Below are 25,413 nucleotides of genomic sequence, written 5' to 3'. Positions count from 1 at the left end.
CAGCCCTAACATGTAACTTTTCCAACCTCTGGCAAGATGTTAAATGTAAGAATGGTCTACGCTTGTTTTAACTGTATTAATTGTGAGTTAAGAATAGGAGTGTTATTGCTCACTTGTCTCATGCTTACCACATTGTTTCTCCTTCTCATCTGGCTGAGCTTTTTTTTCTGGCTTGAGAGACCTTTCACATTTATGAACACAATTGGGTGCTGCTGCCTTATTGCATGAACTTTAAAAAGATGGCAAGCATCAAATGGTTTATTTGCATTTTTTTTTTAATCCATTAGCTATCTCTTTTGTGCTCAGTGTTTCTATGCATGTCCTTTGTTCTAAAAAGATGAAAGACAGTGGTTTTGTGCAGGGACCATTTTGCAAAAATTACAGAAACTCTTTTTTTAAAAAACACCCAAAGTGTTATTAGAATCATATCTCTCTTGCTGTGTGCCTTCAAGTCACCTCTGACTTATGGAAACCCTAAGGCAATCTTCTAACTGCATTTTATTGGCAGAATTTGTAGATATGTTTTGTGCCCTTGCTTTCTTCTGAGGCTGAGAGCATGTGACTTGGACAGGGTCACCTATATAGGCCGCACGGTTTGGCTGCTTCGGCATCCCTCAGCAGCAAAAACGGGCAGCTCCAGCCCACCCTATCAGGGCCGTCTGTTGAGCCCCATTTAAAAGGGCCACTTTCTGTGGGCTGTGTGGGTGGACGAGTCCTTGGGTAGCTCATTTTATTCAAGAGGTGTAGTATTAAATACCCCTCTAAAGAAAAGACAGTGATTGAAGCAAGCTTGTTAAAAATATAAAGACTCAGTATGCAGTTCCATGCAGACCTATTTTTACACTTGGATGACTAGGAAAGGGTTTTTTAAAAAGTCATCGGGGTTATATAAGAATGTCTTACAAAAGAAACAAACAAAAATGAAACAAAATGGAGAGATGCTTTGTTCAAAAGTTGGCCTGAAATTTTAAAAGATATCCCATGCCATTTGGGTGGAGGGAGAGAAGGAAAAGAGAGCAGCAGTGGAAAAGCTATACATGTCTACTCTGCCATGAGCCCCATTGAGTTCAGTGGAACTTACTCTCAAAAAACTTGCTTTAAAGTGGGTTAAATAGGAGCAGGAACATTTTTGTGGTCCCCATTCCACCCCACTCCCCAGCTACCTAAACTATCACCATTCTGCCAAATTGTGGCAGTGTGTGTGGACACAGCATCTGGCCTCCAACATTTCATATATGAAAAGCGGACATGTGGGGCCAAGCAGTGGCAGTGTGTAGCCAAAATGGCAAAACCTACCAATGAAAAAGAACACATCTAGTGATTCCCAAACTTTGGTCTTCCAGATGTTTTGGCCTTCAATTCCTGTCTGTTGAACAGGCTGGCTAGAGCTTGTTGAAATCCAAAGCACTTCAACAACCAAAGTTTATGAATCACTGACAATCTTCAGCAGTTTGCTTTTGCATAAGCCTCCAGGGAAGGACAAGATTTTGCCCCTCCTATCCCCTACCCTTACTGAGTGAATTGAATGTAAGCTATTTTTTCCACTTTGAACTCAGTCTGAAGCAATTGCATTCAGTGAGGGACAAAGGGGGAAGGGGGAGAAGGAGAACAAAATTGGGACATTTCAAAGGCAGTTGAAAAAGTGGGACAACAGAGGATTAATCAGGACACTTGAAAGGTATCATGAGACCCACTCCAACAAATGCACTTTTTTTGTGTGTCTTCAAGTTGTTTCCAACTTGAAGATAGGTCCTAAGGTGGATCTATCACAGGGTTTTCTGGGCTAGGAGGGTTTGACTCACGCAAGGTACACAGTGGGTTTCCATGGTTAGGCAGGGAATTGAACCCTTATCTCCAGAGTCATAGTGCAGTATTCAAAACTCACTACACCACACTGGTTCTCAAGAGGCATTAAGGAAATATTTACTTATTTATTTACATTATTTATACCCTGCCCTTCAGCCCTAAAGACTTTCAGAGCAGCTTACAATTATTAATTATTTTTAATTAGACAGTTCCCTGCCCTGAGGCTTACAATCTAAAAAGACACAACACAAAAGGAGAAGGGAATGGTGGTGGGGAAGGGGATCAGGTCCAGGAGTTCTTCTCTCCCTCTGAGGCCTGGAAAGAGGGCTCAGCTTCTTAATCTAGGCCAGACCCAATGGAGCTCATGGCCAGATGACACCAGATGGATTGGAGGGAGGGCTCTGCTTCTTAGAAGGCACTTGGAAGGCAGAGGTCCAAGCAGCAGTAGAACCAGCAGCTTCATCCTCCCCCTGCCCTAAATCACTGTGGTCCTCCCATGCTCTCTGCTGGGCTGTTTTGCAGCAGAGCCCTGTCAGGTCCTGGTTTTATAGCCCTAGCAGGCAAACCAGCTGTGAGTGATGGAAAACACAATGCCTACTGAGTCAGGGCCTCAGTCTTGAAGAGAGAGGAATCCATTTGGAAGGCAGAGGTCCAAGTACCAGTAGAACCAGCAGCTTCTTCTTCTTCCCCTTGGACTCCTGATAGTCACTGTGATCCTCCCAAACTCTCCCTGCTGGAGTGTTTTAGGCTCTTCTATCTCTCGGAGTCTACAGCAATGGCACATACACACACACACACACACACACACACACACACACACCTTTCAGTAAAGAAGGGATAGCTGGACAAATAGGTGAAATCTAAAATTCCTTGGCTTATGTCCTCATAGTTGTTTGCAGCAGCATTCAAAATTGGAAATCTTAATACCACTTTGTATAAAATGTCAAGTACTAAAGTGGAGGCCAGCCACACAGAGAGGTTTGGACCCTTTGCTACACAGTCAGAATACTAATAGTTGATTTCCCAACAGAAATGTGTTGTTTGAAATGGCAGCCAGTATCTGTTTTACAAAGCCTAGTTTTCCTAGAGGAAATTGCATGCGTAAATATAAAGCCACAAGACATAGCTCTATGGAGGTGAGATCTATTTTAATGGTACATGTAAAGGTTTCAGATATCATGCACATATTCAAGAGGCAGTCTGAATCCATGTACCCTTCAACATGAGCATTTTTATTTATTTATTTATTTATTTATTTATTTTACTAAAATGAAAACAAAGTGGTTTACAATTTACAGATTAATTATATATTACCCAATATATCTTTTCAAATAGGAGATAGAATAAAAAGGAAAAAAGGATAAAAGGAAGAATAAAGAAAATGAAGAAAAAGATGAAGGATAAGAAGAAAGGAGATTAAAAGTAAAAAGAAAAAAGAAGAGAGAAAAGCAAACAGAGACATGAGAAGAGAAGAGAAGCATTAAAAAACTTCCTTAATCCAATAGAGTCCTAGAATAACTTCATGCTTACTAAATAATGTCACAATTAACCAAATATTTAAATTAAAGGAGTCATAGATTTTCTCTTAAATCCACCATTAATACAACATAAATCATGCAAAATTTCGATAAATTCATCTTATAAATTGCTAACATATTTATCTTATACAATTCTTATTCAGTCAGTCTTTAAAACCCCAACTCATCATTTCCCCATATTCTTTGCTAATATAACTTATCATCTCTTCCCAACTTTGTATAAATATACAGTATCTGTTTTATTATCTTTCATAAGACATGTCAATTTATCTAAATTAGCTAGTTCTGGTAATTTTAATATCCAGTCTTGCAGTGTTGGCAAAGAGGGATTTTTCCACATTTTGACCTATTCTAGCCTGGCAGATATTATCATATAAAATAAGACTTTCCTTTGATTTATTTATACTATCTTCTATCATGGTTAATAAGTGCAATTCCGGGGTCATTTTTAATTTTAGATTCAATATTTTTTCAATCTCCACATGTATTAATCTCCAAACATTTTTGGCTTTATTACAAGACCACCATTGATGGTAAAGAGTTCCTATTTCATTTTGACATTTCCAACAAAGTGGATTTATCTTTTTATACATTTTAGATAATTTCGCTGGTCATAAGAACCATCTATAGTGCATTTTTAGAACATTTTCTCTTATATTTTACTTGTTTTTTTCCATACCTTTTCCCATTTACTTATTTCTACAGTAGGTCTAATATTTTTAGCACATTAAATCATTGCCTCCTTGATGAATTTTTCTTCTGTATCCCATTTTAATAATATTTTATATATTTTAGAAAGTGTTTGTTGTTTTTCCTTTACTAAAAAAATTCTAATTCTGTTAAGCCTCTTTCTATTCCATTTTTAATCTCTATTTTTAAAGTCTTTATTTACTCTTTGTTTTTCAAACCATAAATAGGCGTGCCATCCAAATCTTAATTCTTCACCTTCCAAATTTAACAAGTTAGTATTTTCTAAGGTAATCCAATCCGGAATCCATACTAGACATGCAACTCTATAATATAATTTTAAATTGGGTTATCCTAGATCTCCCCTCTCTTTTACTGTCAGGAAGTTCTTCCTCATGTAGAGGTGGAATCTCTTTTCCTGTAACTTGTTTCCATTTGTCTGTGTCCTATTCTCTGGAACAGCAGGAAACAAGATTGATCCATCCTCAATATGATACCCCTTCAAATACTTAAGCAGGGCTATCATATCACCTCTTAACTGTCTCTTCTCCAGATGCTTTAGTTTGATTCAGCATATCTTTTCATATGTTTTTACAGTCCCCATATGTTATCGCCTATCTGGTCCTAGGAATATGTGATTCTAGAAAGCTAGCAGTTTGCTCCAGCTTATTATTATTATTCTTATTATTATTATTATTAATTATTATTAAAAAGCTCTGGCATGTACTATTCTGGAATATTTGTGACTGGGAGGTTATGGGGGTATGTCTCCATGTTGCCAAATTAACTGTGTGCAGCCAATGGACTGTCCATCCATTATTTATTCACTTATCTGAACAGCAATGAAGATACCAATAAAATTTTTTCCTTCTTCTTCCTTCTCTCACCTCCCTTTTCTTTTACAAAAAGAACAGGCTCACAACATATCACATTACCCTAACACAGTGATATACTATATAATTGCAGCTCAGTAGGGATTTGAACCATAGAAATGTAGACTGTAAAATCAATGGCTTTTGGCAAAGCATTACCATCCTATTACATAGCTAAATTGTGATGTTTTAAGAAACATATAGGGAAAAGTGCAGAGATTTCACAGTAGGAAGGAATCAGAGCTCTAGCCAAAGGGGATTCTATGGCAGCCTGGCCCCAATGAAAATATCTTACAAGCCTTCCCCTTTAGCTTACACACTTTAAAAGTAAGTTTATAGCCTTTTATAGGTAGTCATGCAATATTCCACTTATATTCTACCCAAGAGTTAAGAGAAATAGCAGTGTGATGTTAGGCGTGTATACATAAAATTAGGCTCACATACCTTCCTACATCTCACAGATGCAAGTTTGAACATCAGATTGTGGTTAAAATGGGATGGCATCTGAGTGGACATGAGAGGCACCTGGAGGTCACAGGTGGTGTCTTTGTGTGATGGTGCGCATGTATGGTGGGGAGGATTTCTGAGGTTCTGAGTGTTTTGAGAGTCATTGTGAGGTTCTCAAAGGTGGAAATAAAATAAATCTGAAAAATGGTTTGGGGAAATATTAGGGTTGCCAGGTGACATACAAGATAGAGCTCTTCTACCACTACTGGTGGTATAGAAGAGGAGATTTTAGCAGATGTTCCTAATGTGACATGCCACACCAGCTGAAATCCCCTCTATTAAAGGCACAGGAGCCCTGTCCTATATTTCACATGGCAACCCAAGGAAATATGCTAGATGTACATATGGGAGCCACTAAATTTTTTGTTGTTGTTGTTCCATGTTGATTAGGTTGCTAATGTCTTTTTTAAGCAATGATCAAACAAGAATATCACTTTGAAGAGAATTTCTAATGATATGCATTCTAAACCTTGGGGAATAAGAATGAGGTCAATATAGCTAAATCTCCTGATTGACATTTGCAGTAGCTATCAGCAGACTGGAGACAAAATTAAATTACATTTTATGCAAGTATAGCAAAGCACTTTCATTGCCAGGAATATCATTGGATTGTGGAAGACTGCCCTTTAAACATTGAAAGGAGAAGCATTGTACTCAAGAAAACTGACCATGGATGAGATGCCAAAATTCCCATGTTTGACATTCCATTGGCAATGTGAAAAGAGGAAATACAACACTCATTTCTTCAACCTATGATTTCCTAACAGGTGACATGCTACTGCGACTTTGTGTCATCCCCCATATACAGTGCACCCACATCAAATGCAGGCGTGCTATATGTGGCTTTTAGCTTACTCTGAAAGCCGCATAACATATAAGAAATGGAGAGCGTACCTGTGGCATGTGCGCCGTGTGCCACCATGTGTTTGAGCCCCATTATATTCAATGGCGCTTGAGCATACGCGGAACTTGTCTTACACGGGAGCGCCCAGAACGGATCCCTCGTGTAAGGCAAGGGCACACTGTATGAGGTTTTCCCCTATGCAAAAACAGCAATTTGCCATGGAAGGGGAGATGCCGTAATGAATAACCACATTACAACCAATTGGAAGGAAAAGGCCACAACTTTGTTGAATACAGCTGAGAAGGTAGGGTTTACCCAAGATGCATGAGGTCTGGATCTGGCATCGACCAACACTTTGTTGATTGATGAACCAACATGCCTGGTCATGGCCGGGCTTCGGGATGACAAATAGGTAACTGGCTAATCATATGTCTGCATCTTAGGTAACCAGTCGATCGCATGTTCACATCTCTACCCCTTGTCACCAGGGGATGCTGATCCAGTGTTTCCCCTGCAATGGCAACACCACAATGCTCTCAGCACACTCAGGTCCCCAATGGACTCCTGATCCCATGCTCCGCAGCATGGGAAACCATGCCCACCAGATCTGAGACCCATACTACCACTACCAAAGGCCAGGCCCACTGAAAGGCCCACCTTCTGCCAACCCCCAACAGCTGTAGCTCAGCTGTTCCCCCATAACTTTTAAGGCATCCCCAAACAAGATTCCATTTCCAGGTGAATGTAGCCTGCAAACACTCCAGATTTCCACATGTCCAGCATTTTTATAGTGTCCATCAGAGAGCTGCATCCTGCAGCATTTTTGGCCACCTCAGTGCAGAAAGAATGACCCCCAAAGTGGTCCACTAGAATCCCTGCACTCTGTAAGGCCCATTGAAGTACCGACACCATGTAAGTAAGGTGCCATCCTCATGGGTGAACAGAGGGCCTTCTGCCTGGGGGCGGGATGCCTTGTATCTGCATAAAGTCCAAACAGGGTACAGGTGGGAGCCATGTAGCCTTCTCAGCATGATGGAGGACCCTTTGCCAAGGTGGTCGCACTTTGACCTGTGAAGAACTAGACAAACAGTGTTTCTCAACAAAGAAACATCCTCCCTATGGAGAGCCCATTTTGACTGTCCCTCTTGGAAGAAGGAAGAAATTCACCCACCCACAATGCTCCATTGGCAGCTCTGAAATGGCCAGCCTCAGCTTGTGAATCACAGACTTGGTCAAACTGTGTGGAGAGCCTGTAAAGTATCTTGAAGCAAATGGGTCTCATGGCAAAACCCCCCCCCCCCCGCAGATGCCCTTCTCCATCCCTCTAATAACCTCCTAATGGAGAATGTTGAACATGAGTCCCAGAACTCCCCCAGCCTTGGAGAAGAAGAAGAAGAAGAAGAAGAAGAAGAAGAAGAAGAAGAAGAAGAAGAAGAAATGATTTATTTATAGTCCGCCCAATCACTAGAAATCCACAACAGTGGGTTACAACAGTAAAAATGCATTAGAAATACAATAAAATACTAATTGATCCCTTCCCAAGCCCCTCCCCAGCCAAGTGGACCACCATGATCCAGGGTGAGATCCCAGTCTCCCTCAACCAAACCAGGAATTGAAGGACAGTAGGGGGGTGGAATGGCCAGTGGGCCTGAAGGCAAGTCTCCCCAAACAAAGTGTACAGCTTGAAGACAGCTCTCCTGTAGGCTCTAAGGGTAGGTGAGGCCAGCAAAAATAGGACCTCCTGCATCACAGCAAATTTCCAACTTCCCACAGTTTCTCTGGGAAGGGCATGGGCAAGGGGTCTGCTCCAGGTGCCAACTGATAGAACCTGCCCCCCTGAAAACTAGGGATAGAAAGTCTGCAATGTTATTTTCAAGGCCAGGCACAAAACGAGTCTTGAAAGTGATGTTCTTGCAGAAGCAGAGCAGAACCAAATGACGAACCAGGAGCACGACCCACTCAGTCTTGGATGTTTGACAGTTCAGTATCCTTACCACTGCTTGGTTGTCACACCAGAAACACACCGCCTTGTTGGCAAAGGCACTGCCCCAAATATGTACCACTACCATAATAGGGAAAAACTCAAGAATAGCAAGGTCTTGGAGGATCCCACCCTGAGCCCAGTGTGCAGGCCAGCATTGGACACACCAGTGTCCCTGAAAGAAGACGACAAAGCCCAGGCTTCTGGCAGCATCTGATGTACATGAAGGCCCTGTCCCAAGTTCCAAGGCTGCTGCCACAAGGAGACCCCATTGTAACCTCTATTTTATGGTTTTGGTAAGGCAGATGTGGTGGTGTAGCACCTGGACCCTTGCTGTGATCCTATCCATCTGAGCCCACAATGCAATGCTGTACCTGGGGAAAACACCTTGCAAGCAAAATTAAAGTGTCCTAAAATGGCCTGAATTATTTGAGGGTTGCTTTGCGGGGCACTAAGGTGGCCCCAGTCATGGATCGTGAGGGGGAGCTTGTCCTCCGGCAGGTGAGAGACGCCTGCCACGAAGACCAGCTGGATTTCCAAATATGTGAGGGATATTATTCATCTGCTGGGCCCCAGACACCAGTAACCATGTAGGCAGGGAGGCCAGGGGAGGAAGGGATGGGAGGAGGAGGAGGCCGAGGAGGAGGAGGGAGGGAGGGAATGCCGGTGACAGGGAGATGGCAGGGGACATTGCAGCTTCCCCTGCCATTCCCCTGTCACCAGCGGCGAATGAAAATCCGCCAGTGGTTTTGGGGTTTGACCCTTTGAAATCGATCTGATAAGGATCAGGATCTATTTCAAATGGGAACTAGGGTCATTTACCTCGAATCTTGCTGCGATTTTTTTCGTAGTGGGAATGAGGCCTCAGATGTTCATCACAAATAGCAGTACTGCTGAGGCAGTGATATATGTGCCAGTCTGGGCTTGACCTTGTCATCTTCTGGTGCCACCTGTACTACCAGCAAGTCTAAACTGATTTTCTTATGCCTCCAGAAGTGATACTTTATTCTGTTTCCTGTCTTTTTTGTCATTATTGGGCCACTCAAGTGGTTTATCTCCAGTGGTTTATAAAGGCAACTCTACATTTCTTCTTGCTGATTAGATTTGTTGCACCTGTCCCCAATCCTTTTTCTTTTAACTACTTTAGTTCTCTGTTGTGAAACAAAATCTATAAATTCCATCTTCAGAGGAGGAAGAAAATCCATTTCCAACTGCTATCCTCCAGTGCTATTCTCACATTTTGTATTCTTACAAAAAAAAAAGTGTCTTCTCTGACCCTATTCCTTCTCTCTGGATTCATGCATGCATTCTATGTGGTATGTCTTTCTTTTTAAAAGAGATATATCAAACCCCCAGCTTCCCCAGTGTCCCTTCCTTGGCCACTAGTAACCAAGGCAACCAGATACTATGGTAACTAAGGGATGAAAAACAAGACATTCAATATTCCTTAATCTCCAACCTAGGTTGAAAGTCCTCATCCCCAGGTGCTGAAGCACCAACAATAAAAATGTGTAGCTTCAAACCCCTTGTCTGGATTCATGTGGTGCATTTAACTAGGTAAATGTTGCGCTTTTTATTTTTAAAGAAAATATATATAGCTGAGGGATCAGTGCTCTGTCTAGCCATTTGGGGCTCAATACATTCAGATTTGCAGAACAAAACAAAGGAAGACATCTCCCATGCTTTGTCTACAACATGCTGTAGGGCATGAAGTTGAGTTTACATATTCTGCCTAGCAAGAAGGCCTTTTGACTGACCAAATCCAGTTTAACTGCTCATTGGTTTTAATACAACTCCCATTTTGTGAGTGAACTAGACAATATGTCTATCATGTTCAGGTGCTCCCCCAAGTGATGAGAGATGTTTGTTGGTCATAACACATAATGTATTTTGCAACTAGCATGCTTTGTTTTGTGATTGACAAGTGAAAGTAAACATAGACTTGATTGGCAAGTTTGATTGCTGAGGCATTTTGTTTGTTTGTTTGTTTGTTGTTAATTGCCCTTGAGTCAATCCCGACTCATGACAACCCTATGGATGAGACATCTCCAAGCCCTCCTATCCTCCACTGCTCTGCTTAGTTCCTGCAAATCCATGCTGGTGATCTCTCTAATTGAGTTGGTCCATCTGGCATGTGGTCTTCCTCTCTTTCTGCTTCCCTCTACCAAAGTACAACAGCCTCCTTGAGGCATATTCATCATCATAGTGTAGATGCATCCTAAGATTGAGGGTGCATCTACACTCAGAAATAATGCAGCTTGACATCATTTTGACTGCCACGGCTCCATTCTATAGAATCCTGGGATTTGTAGTTTTGTGGGGCACCAGCACTCACCAGCATAACTACAAATCCTAAGATTCCATAGGATGGGACCGTGGTACTTAAATTGGTGTCCAACTGCATTATTTCTGCAGTGTATATGCACCCTTAGTTACCACTAAGAAAAGCTTGAAGCTAAGATATAATGGCATTTGGTCTCATCTTTTTGCCATTGGACCCACTCCTCTGAAATTGCCATTGGACCCACTCCTCTGAAATTAAATTTGTTCCTGGAGCCAAATCCCCATCCATGATATAGACCAATATTGGTTGATAATGCAAATCCTCTGTACATCTATCTAAACTATTGAACTTGGTGGCAACTGTCATCATCTTGTGACAATTGATTCCATAGTTAAGGATGCCATCTGCTTTATCTAGATATTTTCAAGTCTCTTTCACTCTTTCTTCTATTCCTTCTTGTCTATTTTGTTTCTATGGCGCGTTACAGACTGCCCCTTTGGGGCGGCCTGTAGGCGCACCTTTCCCCGCTGGATCAGGGCCTCAGCGGCCAGAGCAGCAGCCGCTGAAGCCCAGATACGCCGCTTTCCGGGCTGCGGGGAAGCAGCAAAAGGCCCCTTCCCCGCAGCCTGGAAAGGGGTGTCCTTGGGGCTTCAAGCCCCAAGGACACCCCGCGGTGGCGGGGAGAAGGAGAAAGGGGCTGTTTGGCCCCTTTCTCCTTTGGTCTGCTGGGCGCAGCCGTCTAAAGGCCCAGCGGACCAAACCAGGAAGGAGCTCCAAAACGGAGCTCCAAAACGGAGCTCCTTCCGGGGTTGCGGAAAGGGTGCCCTAGGCACCCTGCCGCAACCCCAATATGTCACAACCACACCGCCTCGTTTGGAGGTGGCGCGGCCGTGACGTATTGATGATGGCGGCCGTGTGGAATGGCCGCTGCCATTTTGTGCACGCGCAGCGCACACTAGGGTTAAGGCGGTGCAGAAGCACCGCCCCGTTTTAACCCTAGTACGCGCTCTGCGCGTACTTTTAAGCCCGTGTGTAATGGGCCTAAGTAACCTCTGGAGTCCTTTGCAATGGTACAATTTTATTCATCCAAGATTCCTTTCTTCCCCCCTGCCTTAAGCACATAATATTAGCTGAAGTGATATAATTTAGGACCAATTCAAATAGTGCAGTTTAAGGCCTGATGATGAGCAAGCACAACAGAGAGAGGATGGGAGGGAAAGATAGAGAAAGAGAGTTAAAAATGGAAATTATTAAGGCACACAGATGAAACCTCAGCAAGGGCCCAAGGAAAGAGGCATTCAAAAATGAAATGTCAGTGCACACAACACAAAGCTCTCTTTGTCAGTGGCTTAAGAAATGTTGTGGAGACAGTCCTTCTTTGAAAGAGGAATGTGAAGATTTGAGTAAGAAAACAGACCTACAGCTACTTTGTTTCTGCCATGAAAAGGAAGCTTTGAATTCCCACGTAGCTGCTATCACTCTTCCAGAAGAGGATGCAGAAAATTCAGCCATAATGTTTCCAAATAATGGAGGGGAAAACATTTTTAGTAGACTGGGGAGCTGCTTTGTCATTACCTAAGAGAAGGAAATCACACCATTGGTTGGTGTCTGTGTTTGACAGCAGGTCTCCTGCAAACAATGAGGAGTCTTAGAAAAAGATTGATGAAGCCAGGTCAGTGGTATAGCAGAGGGAAATTTCCAAGCTATTTTACAAAATTATAATAAGAGAGTTGGCTTGAGTCATCATGGATGAAATAAAGCATATGCCACCTAGGATTTTAAAACAAGCTGTCTTTTCACACTGCTGCAGGCAGGGAGCCCTCATGTATTCAGTAGTGCTATTTTGGTATATTTAGTAACCACTCTCAGTTGAGTTAAGATGATAGATATCATATGTTTCCTTGAATTACCTCCAAGTTCTAATATTATAAGAAACACAAAAAAAGTTTCTTTCTCTCCACCATGTATAATTTTATGCAATACTATAATTTGTTGTTGTTGTTGTTGTTGTTGTTGTTGTTGTTGTTGTTGTGTGCCTTTAAGTCATTTCAGACTTATGAAGATCCTAAGGTGAACCTATCTTGGGGTTTTCTTGGTATGATTTGCTCAGAGGAGGTTGGCCATTGCCTTTCTCTGAAGCTGAGAGCATGTGACTTGGCCAAGGTCACCCAGTGGGTTTCATGGCCAAGCTGGAAATTGAACCTTGATCTCCAGTCATAGTCCAATATTCAAACCATTATGTTACACTGGCTCTGTGCCCAACCATAACTATCTTATCATCCATGAGCCTAGAGAATCCTGCTCCAAGTGAGGTCTTTGTGTCCTTTCTGGATTCTGGGTAACCATCAGCCAAGGGGCAGATCTGGAATGTTCTTAAACTTCCAAAAAAAGCAATAACAAGAGCAGCGAAAACACTGATTATGAGTGGGAACCACCTATTTCCCACTCCATCCTTTTTTCTTAATGGAAAAAGATGGAGAAGAGAAGGTTAAGAGGTGATATGATAGCTCTGTTTGAATTTTTGAAGGGATGTCATATTGAGGAGAGAGCAAGCTTGTTTTCTGCTGCTCCAGAGAACAGGACCCAGAACAATGCATGCAAGCTCCAGGAAAAGAGATTCAACATTAGGAAGAACTTCCTGACTGTGAGGGCTGTTCAATAGTGAAACACACTCCCTCTCCTTCCTTGGAGGTCTTTAAGCAGAGACTGGATGGCCATCTGTCGGGTATGCTTTGATTGAGATTTCCTGCATGGCAGGGGGTTGGAGTGGATGGCCCTTGTGGTCTCTTCCAACTCTGTAATTGTACAACAACAACAACAACAACAACAACAACAACAACAACAACATTTATTACGGCACACAGCCAGCACAAAGCAGTAAAAGGTATTCAGGAAAATCAAGGAAAATATGCTCATGTGTACACAACATAAGTAAAATGTGGTTACAACATTCGACCTCAGGATATAGGCTATATATATTTGCTGTAAGAAAACTCTGTAATTCTATGATTCTATGATCCTAAAGCTCCCAGCAACACCATTGGCACAGGAAAAAGAGGTGTGTATTTGTATGGTGCCTGCCTCTTTTGTTGCCAGTCACTAACGTAATAACACCATCCAGTAAACAATTTGGATGTCAATAGGGAAGAGAAAGTATGGGGTTGTGGTTAGAGTCCTGGAGTTAGACTAGACAGATTCTAATTCAAGTCATAGAATCATAGAGTTAGAAGAGACCACAAGGGTTATCCAGTCCAATCTCTGCCACAATCACATCATTCCCAAAAGCTGGCCACCTGACCTCTGTTTAAAAATCTGCAAATGAGATTCCACCATATGCCAAGCCAAAGTATTACAATCAAAGAGCTCTTGCCATCAGGAAGTTCTTCCTAATGTTTAGGTGGACTTTCTTTTGGAGGTGAGGGTGAAGGGAAACCAAATATCTCCTGAACCATGTGACTTTGGGACAGCTGGTCTGTCTCAGTTTGACCTACCTCATAGGGTTGTAATCTTGATAAAAAGGGTAAGAGGTAAGATACATTGAGAGAGAAGCTTAGAAACTGAGAAAATGATTTGTTTGGGGCTACGGCCCCAGCCACCAAGCTGGCTGAGAAAACCCTTGAGTGGTAGTCCAAAAAAGTAACTTTCTTAATCTCTGGAGCAATAGGATCTCCTGTTTCAAGACTTATTTGGGCCTTTTGCCCTTATGATGGTCAGGAATATCATAACCCAAGATTGGGCAACTGTTCAGGGTGCAGAACCCATTTTTCCACCCTGTGCTGACCCAACAGACTGTACTAGTATGTTATGGCATGCCTAAAGTGATGCAACATCACTTTCAACCACCGTTTGAAAAGCATTTTTAAAATATTTTGTGTGTTGGGGGAGGTTTGGAAAGTGAGGGGAAGCAAAATACTTTGGTTTGGGCACATTTTGGGCAGTTTGAGGACAAATAAATCATCTGAAAATTGGTCTTTTTTTAAAAAGAAAAGAGCCTTGGAGCTTTGGAGGACTTCAGGAGGCACACATAGGAGGTCTCAATGGCTGTATTGTAGATCATCTCCCAACTAGTTCTCATTATTCTTTTTTGATTCTCACCAAGCTTATGTCTTTTTGTCCAGAACATGTTTGACTCTCATCAAGCTTATGTCTTCCTGTCCAGAACATAGCATTTACAAATAACTACACCATGTGTCTACATGGCCATTTAATCTCAGACACTTTTTGTACCAGGATGAATTACTAATAGGAGATATTTTGATGGTCTGACAGAAGTGGTGGGGTTTTATGCTTGTCTTTATGTTTTGCCAGTACATTCTGAACAGAGGAAAGCCAGGTGAAAGACAAACCCAAGCTTCTGTCATGGTGTCTATTTCTTTCCACCTGCCTTGCTCCGCTACTGGGTCCCATGAATCTTTCAAAGAGGATGGAGCTGTAACTGGTGCGAGGGAGGGAAGGCAAAATCCTAGATTTCATCAAACACGGGGGGGGGGGGGGGAAGGTAACTAGTAAAAACTTTGTCCTTTGTGTGTGTTGGTCTTTTAGATTTATTTCCCAGGTAAGAAGTGGAATGGGTGAAGGTAGAGCTTTGAAAGTTTTTGGACTGTTGTTATCAGAATCCCACTGGGGACATGTAATCCAAAACCCCAGCTTTTTCAAATTCAGGGTAGCCTGGGTATGAGCTGACAAAAGTTGTTAAACCCATTTGTTGGGTTCAGCAAAAATCTCATAGTTGCACTAATTGTTAATTTTGTTCCTACTATGCAATGTTATTCTTCTGAATGTGGATTTTAAAGCAAATCATCATAATACAATCTATTATTATTATTATTATTATTATTATTATTATTATTTCTACACCACCACCCCCTTTTCCCAGTTTAGGACTCAAAGCAGTTTACAGCAAATTTTTTAAAATGTTTAAAATTCACAAAACACAATGGTTAAAAAGAATTACTGAATATACTGAGGTATAAGTCTAGTAATTTTAGTCAAAAAATTGCCCCCAAAATACTGAGTTGACCTTTCTACAGGTGAATATTTTAACTCATATTAAAAAAAGGAACAATCCCCTGGTGAAAGTCAAGGGCGTAATCTATTCTGGAAGCACTGTTTGGTGCTCACCCTAAACGGTGGGTGGGTCCTCTACTCTCTCACCCATCCACCGTTTAGGGTGAGCATCAACAATTTTGCCTGCTGGGATTTTCTAAGCTCTTTGGCATTATTTTCCTTTTCTTCCTCCTTTAGATCTTTTGTTGCATGACCCTAAGTTTTACCCTCAACGTATCCGTGGGTCATATCAAAATTCATAATTTGCTAAATTGAGGGTGACTTATAGGAGGGTGTATACGGTAAACAAAAAATTAAAAGCCAGGATAAAGCATACATGCATATGCATGCACACACAATACACAGCACAGGATCCCGGCTGACAATGCATTCCTGTAACCACCTATTTAAGAGAAAGGCCCACTGAACCCAATGGGACTTCTGTTGGATATACTTTGATTGAGAGTTCCTGCATGGCAGGAGGTTGGACTGGATGACCCTTGTAGTCTCTTCCAACTCTCTGATTGTATGACTTTCTTCTAAGCAGACTCATATATGATTGCACTTTTGACAGGATTAATTTAATTCCTATTGAAATCAGTAAAGCAATTTAGTCATGACATAATTTAAACCCCATTGATGCCCACTGAAGCTATGCTCAGTTGACTCAATCTGGATCCAACCCAACATATTGGTGGAACACGTGATCCATAAAATGATAGACACATGTCTATTAATTGATTTGTTAATAAATTGCCTTAGAATGATACCATCATATTTTATTACATGCCCTGTTTTCTTCTGAGGATATTGTGAGATGCTGAACACATATTATCATGGAAAGACATGTGAAAATCAGACAATGAGGATGATCATGCAGAAGTTCAAAAAGTAAAGTGTGGAGCAGTCCATAGGTTTGTGCTATGTAAATTACTTTAGTCACACATCTCTTGGGCTCAGTGTCTCCCATCTGTGAAATGGCAATAAGAATGAACTTCCTGCTAAGAGCACAGTGAAAAGGATTAAGATGAGAACCATAAGACCACTTTGCCTTTAGGCAGTGTTATACAGAAGATAAACAATTCATCTCGTGTGTTCTTCACCATGGGATGGATCTGTATTTTCCTCCCTTTATGAAAGAAAGAAAGAATAGTTTGTGTGGCACTAACTTTGTATCGAGCATCTCTGGAGCATTGAAAAGCAAGCCATAAGGAGCTGAAGCTTGATGAATTCCTTAACAGTACAATCTTATGCATGTCTGCTCAAAATTAAGTCTTGCTGAGATACTTCCTTCCCGTTGAGTATGTCTAGGTTTGCAGACTAAGCAAATTTCAGGGTCACCTTTATAATATCTGGTGTCTTTATAGGCTGCATTTTGCATGCAGAAATATGGGCTTCTTAACATGTAGGCTTTCCACTTTTCTACCTATCAGTCATGTTGATCTTCATGTTACGGTGAAATCACTGGCTTGGCTTCAATTCAAAGTATTTTTGGTAATGCAGATTCTAAATAATAAAAATTCTTCATTCTCAAAAAGCAGCGGCGACGACGTAGAGAAGCAAGAAAAAAGGCATGCTTTTAGATAAGAGGGAAACAAGAGTTGCGGATGGACTACTGGACAATATTATGAAATTTGGATGGTTTCATTATAGTCTAAAAGACGTGGAAACAATTTGCTCCAACCCTGCTGTGACTGCTTGTTTAATCAGAAATGTTTATTGGTTAGCAATGTTACTTTTCAAGACTGGAACTGGACATGCTGTAGGAGGTATTCTCGGACTTACAGTCCAAATAAGTAACTTTTCTGAGCTCTTTATGCGACTCCCAGTAAAATATGTTTTATCTTTCTCCCTAAATAACGGCACTTTTCATAGAGAATTTATTAGATGGCTTAATTAAGTATTTATATATATTTCTAGTCTTTATATGTTCATGTTTAGAAACAACTACATAGGATATAAGAAGATTACATATCCACAGATTTTGACTGGATAGGGGAAGAATGCAACAGATATTTGGTAATAATAGTAGCAAAGATAGCAACAGAGATACAAAGGGGTTAAACTCATGGGATAAAACCAAGTTACATAAAATAGAATATTTTGGAAATCCAAAAGATCAGGATGGGAAGAAACTGTTAAGGGTTGAGGAGGACATTAGTATGTCAATAGAAGTGAATGGAAGTTAAGGCAGGTTATGTAGAAGGTATGAGAGGAGAGAAAGAAAATGTTAGTATGTAAGAAGAATGGAAATTGATGAAGGGAGATTTGATCGATCATGGGGGAGGAGAAGGATCTTGGAAAGTGGAGATATGTAAGGAGAAGGTATTGAGAAGGGAGAAGAGAAGAGAAAAGAAGAATCAAGACCCCAAGGTTACCAGGGTTGTTGTTGTTGTTGTTGCCCCCATCCTTCATAGTGTAGGCTTATCCCCATTTCCTTCAACTTTCCCAATTTGGCAGGGGCCATCCCAGTTAATCCTGTCATCCCACTTTTTAAGCTGCTTTGAAAGTGTTCCAGTTTTCTTTCTTCTTCCCACTTCACCCCTTTGTCCTTTTTGCTTATTTCAATTGCTGCAAACTAAGTTCAAATTACAATAATCATTGCAATAACAGCAATTGAGGAGAGGAGAGGAGAGGACTGAAGCTTGCCCTTCCCAGACAGCTCAGACAAGAGCAAACTGCTGCAGCTTGTGTATTTTTCCTCATTAATAACTTTTGCCATCTTGATAACACTGTGATGGTGCTGGTTTAAATGCATGAAATGTTGGAGTATATGCAATGAATGTGCTTTTATCACCACTACTCTGATTGCTATATATTACTTTTCTTAATGAGTGAAAATATTCCTTGGTTTCAAAAAAACAAGTGATGGGAAGAGTTTAAATAAGGCATAGGAAAGGTGACGGGGTTTAAAACAACTTTTTCTATAATGACTTTCCCCAATGATCAATGACTGAACTTTGCTGATGTCCTTTATGCCTCCAATTTATCCTCTCGCTGTGTAGCTCCAATGAAGTTGCCAATACTCATTCTTCTCTGCCAGACATTTTACTTATCTTGCAATCTATGGAAATCATGAAAACTGTTTCCTGTCATTATTTATAAGCCATAGCATTCTTGTTTTACAAATTGGCTCAGAAATTTACTGAGGAGATTCAAAAACAACAACACCCAGAGCCTTTTCACCAGCCATGCAATGCATCTGCCTGTCATACAATAACCCTTGGGGATAGTGGTGGTCATAAGTCATAATTCCCTTTCCTTCTCTTTCATAAAGCCGGTTTTAAAATATATGACTTATTGCTAAGGGAACTCTATCTAAGGTTCTACAGCTGGATACTAAATTGAGAAATAAACCAGCATGCCCTCCAACATTTCACAGATGAAAACCAGGGCACGTGTGGCCAAGCAACATCAGATTAATTTCAAGATGCTAAAAGTTATTAATGAGGAAGATTGCACAACTAGAAGAGGCTGCAGCACTTTGCTTTTACCTGAGCCTACAGGGAAAGGCAAGATTTTGCCCACTTCCCTCCCCAATGCTAAGTCAAATTCATCTACGTTTGGACTCAGGACTTTATCACACAAAGCTGTCAAAGCAGAATTACAGCAAAATAGTTGCATCTGTGGCCTCATCTTATCACACAACACCATGTCTGTCCTGTAGCTGCTTCATCTTCCATCCACTCCTTGAGCACTCTTTTTTCATTGACCTGGGAAATCTGTCAGTGCCTTCTTATCATGCTGCTTTCCTATATGGATTCACATGTGATAAGTTCCTCCAGCTGCAATTCCAATTTGCAGCATAGTAGATGTCCCCCTTTTCGATGATGTGTTCTTCTCTCCCTCTGAGGCCTGGACCAAGGCAGAGGGACTGGAGGGAGGGTTCTGCTTCTTAATCTAGGCCAGGCCTGATGGAGCTGGGCCTGCATCTCTCCTTCCATGGCCGGATGGCACCAGATGAACTGGAGGGAGGGTTCTGCTTCTTAGAATGCCACCAACAGAATGCCAGGAAATTTTGCAAATGCAATTATAAATTTAGCAAAGCTCCGCATCTTAAAATTAACAAATGGCATTTTAACACAGTGACACAACAAACCTATCCAACACTTTTAAATTCATTCCCTTACATTCCATGCAACAATTGTAAGAAGATGTGTCCCATGAAATATCTTTAGTCCCAAACGAACCATCTCTCTGACCCTTCTCTTGTACACTGCAACACACAAAGCCCCAAATTCAAACACCCAAGGCCTTACAATGCTGAAACGAATTACCAATACAGCACATAATACCACTACTTGCCCATCTGTTTTCCCTGCATACAAAATTGGAATTCCATAACTGAAATCAAGGACCTAAATTCTTCTTCTCGGGGGAACTATAGTACTGTACCATTTCTCTCCAGCTATGTCTTCCTACAAACATTTATATGCATATCCTCTTTCTAATGGTCAACCCAGTGGGCTAAACCAAGTAGCCCACATAGGTTAGATTTTCAGTTTGATATGGAATGGCAATAAGTCTATTCTACTCGGATTGATGCTCTGCATAAACTGAGAATGCTCAATAGAGTGTATTCCAGATTTATTTATTGTTTTGGCAATACCCTGTGATTTGACAGTATTGGAATGGCAGGAAGGTACATTGGAAGAGCACTTTAACAACACAAAGAACAAAAAAGCACCCCCTTTTTCTAAATTATGCTGAAGAAAAAGAAGAAAGCTGGAGGAGGCCTCTTCAGATGGGAAGAGTAAAGATTTAAATAATAATAAATAAATAAAGATTTAAGCCCCAGTATAGCCTCTCATCACAACCAGAGGTACCTGACAGCCCTGCCATGGAAACAGAGCCAAGACCATCACATGTTGCCCTTGAAGAAAGGAAGCAGGAGGCTGAGCCACTCTATACTTCAAAGCATCACCAACTCAAACAGCAGTAACAAAAGCAAAGGAAAGGTGGGGAATCAGCACATAGGCTGCCTCTGTTGGGAGGAAGAATAGGTTTAAAGTTGAAGAAGTCGTCCCTGACCTCACACAGAGCTTTGTGAGTACACTGTAAGGTAAAGGACAACAGCTAATCCTTTCTAGGAGGCACAGAATCAAAGATAGCCAACCTTTCTGGGCTTCTGTTCAAAGCGAGTAAGCTTGGTCCAGCAGCTTTTATAGTACAGTGGGCCTTTGGTATCCACTGGGGGTTGGTTCCAGTCCTGCCAGTCACCCTCATGGATACCAAAACCCATGGATGCTCAAGTCCCATTATATACCGTGGCATAGTAAAATTATGTCTGTCATATAAAATGGCAAAATCAAGGTTTGCTTTTTGGAATTTATATATATATATATATATATATATATATATATATATATATATATATTCAAGCCATGGATGATTGAATCTGTGGATAAGGAATCCCTGGATAAGGGGAGCTGACTACTCAAGCATGCTTACACACCCTGCCACTGGAAAACCACTTTTTACTTTCCATGGTATATGGATATTTCTTAAAAGGGAAATACTGGGATAATTAGGCCAAATGGGCTGGGTTACAACTGCCTATAAATAAGGATAACCAAGGTTGTTTCTGTGTAGTAGAACAAAGTATCTCCCCCCCTCCCCTTTCTCTCTCTCTCTCTCTTTGGTATCCTCTGTTCTTTAGGTTCCTGAGCTTTGATATTCTCTTTGGACTCTTTTCTCTTCAATAGCTCCCTGGCTGGCATTAGACCCTGTTTGGACTGCTCAGAACCTGAATTACTTTGACCACACTCCTGCTCTTACAGACTCTCTGTGTATGACCCTGAACTGGTTTAGTTTCTCCACTGTTTGTTTCTTGCAGATGCCCTGTCCTGAACATGTAAGATGGTAAGAGCTGTTCAACAGTGGAAGACACTTCCTCAGAATGTGGTGAGGTCTCCTTCTTTGGAGGTTTTTAAACAGAGACTGGATGGCCATCTCTTGGGGGTGCTTTGCTTGTGTATTCGTGTATCGCAGAGGGTTGGACTGGATGACCCTTGAAGTCTTTTCCAACTCTCTGATTGTGATTCTGTGTGTTGCTCTGAAAGAGGACAGGAAAGAATGGACAACTGTGATTAGATTTTTAGGTGACTGGAGTGTGAATTTACCAAAAAAATAAACTCCTGGGTTGAACAAGCAGAAGCAGTGGCATTCTTGTTTCTTGGGTTCCACTATTTTCTACCGGGTTCAAGGATGTACTTGGCAAAGGTACTTTTTGGCAGTGGCAGCTGGTGGTTCTGATGTCAGTGAGGTAGTGAATCTACTTTGGGTTTAAGTCTGGATGTTTAATAAACTATCCAAGGTGCTGAACCTATTTGAGGAATGACTACCTAAGTTCAGACAAAACAAAAACCAAGTGATTCACTGCTCCACTGACATGGAAACCAACAGCTATCCCATACAGCCTGGGAGACTCCAGGAGTTGTAGTCCAAAAGGTAATATTTTCTATGATCTGCTCCCAGTAAAAGGCAAAGGAAATCCCAGAATACTCGAGTATAGATGCAAGGATTTCTCGACAGAGGTTATAAGAAAACAATTCCTTTAAAGTTCAAGATAAATTGCTCTCTACTACTGTTATCATCAACTTAGTAGGAAGTCCAGTATGACAAGTAGTTATTATTCTCAACTTAATGGAGGAACATCATGAATGAGTAGTTTAGGATAAATATAAGTATGGGACAGAAGTGTTTCCAAAAGTGTTGTTGTATTTTCCAGTTTTGCAATTTCTCAGTACTTTGTTCATATTTAAACCCTAAATTAGATAATCCAGTGTTTTCTAGCAGAGGATGAATGTCTCCTCTTTCATTCTGACAGACAGAGCTTGTGCAAAGCAAAGTTTCTTTTCCGTTCTTGTAGGCTCTGTTTGAAATGCTTATAACAGCTTCTGACACTGCCTTTGGCAGTTTAAGTGTGCATAGTGCTCTACTTGTCAGACTTATTGGAGAGTCAATAACCATCATTAGAAGGTGAGATGTCAAAGACACCAGTCTACTACTTAAGGTGTCTTGATGAAAGAAAATTCAAAGGAAAAAAGAAAGACCTACATAAGATGTGACTTAGAAAACCAAATGCATCCCTCCAACCCTGTACCAAGCAACCCGTGGGCTAGTCACCACAATAAAAGACTGGAATACAATACCAACTGTTGGGAATGACAGTAAGAGAATTATTACCCCCAGCTCAGCCAATAGATAGCACCTTGCAAGAATTTGCAGGACTTAGTTGCTTCAACTCCAGTTCCTGCAACTACCACTAGATAGGAACATGCTTAAATCAACCCCCAAATAAATCAATGGATGTTTTTAATACATTTGGCTCAATTATGCCTTGTGTGTTTGAACTGTCACCATCCATTTTGCTTAGCTAATAAGACCCCAAAGGTTATTTGCCAATGGTCAGATGTAATAACTGGCCTGTCAGTCATCCTAACAGACTTAAACAAATATACTTGATTTAATATAGAAGTACAGTGGACCCTTGTTATACGCTGGGGTTTGGTTCCAAGATCCCCCGTGGATAACAAAATCCGTGGATGCTCAAGTCCCATTAAATATAATGACAGAGCAAAATGGTGCCCCTTATAAAAAAAAATGGAAAATCAAGGTTTGATATTTGAAATTTATACTTAAAAAAACATTAAATATTTAACTGAAAACAAACTTAAATGTGAACAACCAAAACCGTATAATATATTGCAGTTCCTTTGATATAATATTTAAACAACTCTTTACCACAATACTTTACAACAGTTTGTAAACTTCTGAAGCAGGTCAACTATTTATTAGATTGGCTTCTTTCTTTGCCAGTTCTTCTGATAAGATATTCTTGCCTTAATAAACTCTAGTGTCTTGGATTAAACCAGGGTTTCTCAACCAGAAACATTAGGGTTCGGCAAGAGACTGGGATGGTGGAGAGGGGAAATAAACTCTTTTTTTCTTCTCCTTCTCCTTCTTTTTAGCTGTAGGTATGGTAATTTTTGTGCAGGTTTTCCCTGAGACTTGAAACTTATTTCAAGGGTTCCCCCAGAGGAAAACAAAATGGTTAAGAAAGGTTGCTTTAAACTAATGTGGAAATCTAGGGGCAGAACAGGGCCACAGTAGTTTGGATGCACCTGGGTTTGCAAGGAAGATACAAGCTGCAGATACATCTTTACAAAACATGGAGAACTTCCACAACTCTCCAACACTGTTTTAAAGGAAAATCTGTTAGAAGATAAATGTAGATAGGGGATATTCACGCTATAGAATTATAATGTTGTTGTTCTACTTTAATTGCCATGGTTCCATCCTATGGAATCCTGGGATTGGTGGTTTAAGGAGAGGGATTTATAATTCTCAGTCAGAGATCTCTAGTGCCTTACTAAACTACAGCTTTTTGCCACATCTTTTTGTGCTACCAAAAAGCCGGGTTGGGAGTGTGGTGTGCGGTTGCCATAGCTTTTTTGTGGGTTTTTTGGGCTATGTGGCCATGTTCTAGAAGAGTTTCTTCTTAACGTTTCGTTAACATCTGTGGCTGGCATCTTCAGAGACTGCTTGCCATAGCCCCAACCCAGCATCAAACCACCCCTTCAGGACTGTCTGTTTGGCCCCAAGCAGGAACTAAAGCTCAGATCTCACGATTCTAGAGTTGCCAAACTGCAAACTGGAAGGGTATCCTGTATCTGTAATGTTTGTGCAGAAGAGGACATTTCAACAGGTTTTGCTTATTATCTGATTATGTGACATGCAAATTCCCTCTTCTACACAACCTTTAAAGTCACAGGTGTTCTCTCCAATGACTCATTCTAGCAACCCTACACAAGTCCGAGGAGTTTATCACACGGGAGGAATTTCTCTTAATTTCGAATGAAAAGAAAGTGGGGCCAGGAAGCATTCACACGAATTCACTAGTTCAAGTTTACCTGAATGTGAATTGTGTTCGAACTGGCTTCCCTTTGTCCGAAAATAGCTTGCCATTGCCCAAAAATGCATGTGATCACCTCTCACGCAATAATGTTAAACCCCATGATTGTGTTTGGACTGACTTCCCATTGCCCAAAATTGGGTGTGCTAGTCTATCACGCAATAACATTAAACCCCATGATTGCATTCGGATTGCCATTGGATTATACTTCCAGTTTCCCTTGTCTGATAATGTCCCTAGTCTTAATGCTTTAACCATTGTCCTCACACTAATTGGTGTCAGTTAGGATTTAGTGGTGTCTAGATAATGGCTGGTGGGAATTGTAGCTCAAGACATCTGGAAACCACTAGCTATTATGGTTAGAGTGCTGTTTTAGGATTGCAAAATTCATTGGAAATCAATGATTGGTTTGAGCCCCAATTTTGAGGGGAAGGTAAACGGGAGCAAGTGGGGGGGATAGTGATCATTCTGAAGTCTGAGAATACTTTCCAACTCTTTAGACATTATCATCTTTAGTTGCCAGGTTTCTTGTTCTAACCTTGGCAGCTTTTGACAATGTCTCATGCTTTAGAAGTCTGAGCAAAACTTTAAGTATGATATCCAGATTCCAGAAAACTGTAAAGGTAGTTCAATGCATCCAAAAAAGCTTTGGATTTCTGCTTCTCAAAGACTAACTTTGTGGCCAACTATTACAGAACTTGAGGGTGGGTTTCTTAGAAATTGGTGGCGTGGCAGTATCTGAGAGCTGCTTATAAAAAATTGGAAAAACAGCATTTTTAATAAAAAGTCCCCCACATTTATCCCTAAAATCACTTTTTCAGTCATGTAATTGGTTGATCAGTTACAGACTGATTAGCTATTAATCAATTAGAGGCTGCAACTCATTAAAATACACTTAGAACATAGAACAGTCAGAAAATCATCCAGAATG

This window comes from Sceloporus occidentalis, unplaced genomic scaffold (assembly GCF_023333645.1).
Source record: "Sceloporus occidentalis isolate IW3139 unplaced genomic scaffold, rSceOcc1.0.p SCAF_10, whole genome shotgun sequence".
In the NCBI taxonomy this organism is placed as follows: Eukaryota; Metazoa; Chordata; class Lepidosauria; order Squamata; family Phrynosomatidae; genus Sceloporus; species Sceloporus occidentalis.
This window is presented reverse-complemented; position numbering follows the sequence as displayed.